A 2,186-nucleotide genomic window follows, 5' to 3' on the forward strand; every position below is an offset into this window, starting at 1 on the left:
TCCAATCAACTATACTAACATCGATACTAAGTGCACACAAAATTCTCTAAAGCATATCACGACAAAATGGACAATTACATAAACTCGCTTGCCAAAAATAGTAATCCTTACTTGGGCTTTCGGTTCGGTTCGGGCCGAGGGTAACACACGGACGGAGATCTCTGTGGAAAAAGTGAAGTGTGAAGGGAAAAAGGAACAGGAAGCATAAAGAGGCATGAAGAAGGGAAAATAAAGAGTGAGCATACAAGGAGAAGGCAAAAGAAAAGCGAAAAAGGAGACAAGAACGAGAGAAAGCTACAAATAAGAAAAACTAGAAAAGAAGAGGTTAGGAGGCTAGAAGCGCGGCAAAACAAAGTAAGGTAGGGAGACGGCAGATGGCGACAAACAGGGGAAGACCAAGGAGTACTGGTAACGCAGTCTTCAAAAATACACTGGACAAATACAGTTCGACAGAAAAAGAGACACCAGCCAGAGAGAAAGTAATGGAGGCAGTGGTGGAAGAAATAGAGAAAATGGAAAGAGGATTCGAGGCAATGATCGAGGAAATAAAATATATATATATTGGAAAAGCAAGTGGAGGAGCTGAAGAGAGAAATGAAAGGGAAAGAAGGGAAAGAAGGGAAAGAGAGACAGACAGAGAGAAAGGAGAGTGGGAATGGGAAAAGAAAGAATTATTAGGTAGAATCAGAAGAATTGGTGAGGATCAGGACAGGGCAGAGAGAGAGGAAAGAAGAAGAAACATAGTAATCAAGGGAGTGGACTGGAACGAAGGAAGCAATGAAGAGACAGTAAAGGAGTTCATAAACGAAAAAATGAGGATAGGGGCAGAAGTAGAAAAAGCACATATGATAAAGGTGGGGTGGGGGGGGCAAGAACACAATAATAGTGGCAACGATGAAATCAATGGAGGAAAAAATAAGGATAATGAAGGAGAAAAGCAAATGGGAAAAGGGTGTATACATGGACGATGATCTGACAAAAAAAAGAAAGGGATGGGAAGCAACACATAAGAAGGGTAGCCAGAGAAAGAATGGAACAAGGCGAATATGTAAGGACAGGATACAAGAAACTAACAATAGAGAACAAATGGTACAGGTGGAACGAAAACGGAGAGAGGCTGGAGGAAGAAAGAAAGAGAGGGGAAGGAAAATGAAAAAAGAGGAACAGGAGGGGGGACTACAATGGGGATGAAAACGTGCTTCTGAAATGTAGCAGGGCTAATAAGTAAGGACAAAAGAGAAAAGTTAAAATATAGACTACCCAAAGAATTCGACTGGAAATGCAGGGCAGCAATGACAGTAAGGAAAAAAGGAAGAGCAAAGGGAAGAATAATAACGGATATAAATAAAAACCTAAGAGAAATAGGATATAAAGGAATTAGTGATAATATAGTTGGAAGAAAAATAATATACAATTACAAGACGTATAGGATAATGATGGTTTATAATCAAGATACATAAGGGACATGGAAAAAATAGAGGAAAGAGTAGATGGAAGAGAAGAGGAAGTGGTGATCATCGGCGGAGACTGGAACGCAAGAACGGGAGAAGAGGGAGGGTCGATAAACGAGGACGTAGGGAAAGAAAAAAACAGACGATCAAAAGACAAGACAATAAACGTGGAAGGAAGAACACTGCTAAAGATAATCAATGGCAGCGATAAAGAAGGAGAGGAGCGGACCTATATTGGCGAGAGAGGAAACTACTGAGTTTCTATTACTGAATAGACTACGTGATTGGCAATCAGGAGGCGACAGAAGAAATAATTTACATGAAAATAGGAAAAAGAACAGAGTCAGGCCACATGCCGTTAGAAATAGAAATAGGGGGGGGGGGGCGGAATTACAAAAAAATGAGGAAAAGGAAGAAGAAGAGAAGGAGAAGAGGGAATGGACAAACAAAAGTGTGGAAAAATACTTGGACGAATGTAAAGACTGGACCTGCAACGGAAGAACAGTAGCGGAAATGTGGACAGAAATCAACAAGAAGATAAACGAAGCAATGCAAAAGAAGAAAGTAAGGATAAGGAATAGAAAGAGAGGAAAAGAGAGTAAAAGAGAGATGAGAAGGAAGGTGACAAAGTTTATGAAAGGAAAATACAGTAGAGAAGCTCTTATGGAGGAAAAAAGGCATTCAAATAGAGGTGCAAACAAAGAAAGGAAAGATACGAAGAAGAAGAAATGGTGA

The 2,186-nt window shown here is 40.2% G+C and overlaps 1 pseudogene; it reads left to right on the forward strand.

The window, feature by feature from the left end:
• The first annotated feature begins 32 nt into the window (after nt 1-32).
• On the forward strand, nt 33-1,319 carry LOC117215466 (annotated as a pseudogene).
• Nucleotides 1,320-2,186: the final 867 nt, after the last annotated feature.

Source organism: Bombus bifarius, unplaced genomic scaffold (genome assembly GCF_011952205.1).
Source record: "Bombus bifarius isolate JDL3187 unplaced genomic scaffold, Bbif_JDL3187 scf7180000009636_frag, whole genome shotgun sequence".
NCBI lineage: Eukaryota > Metazoa > Arthropoda > Insecta > Hymenoptera > Apidae > Bombus > Bombus bifarius.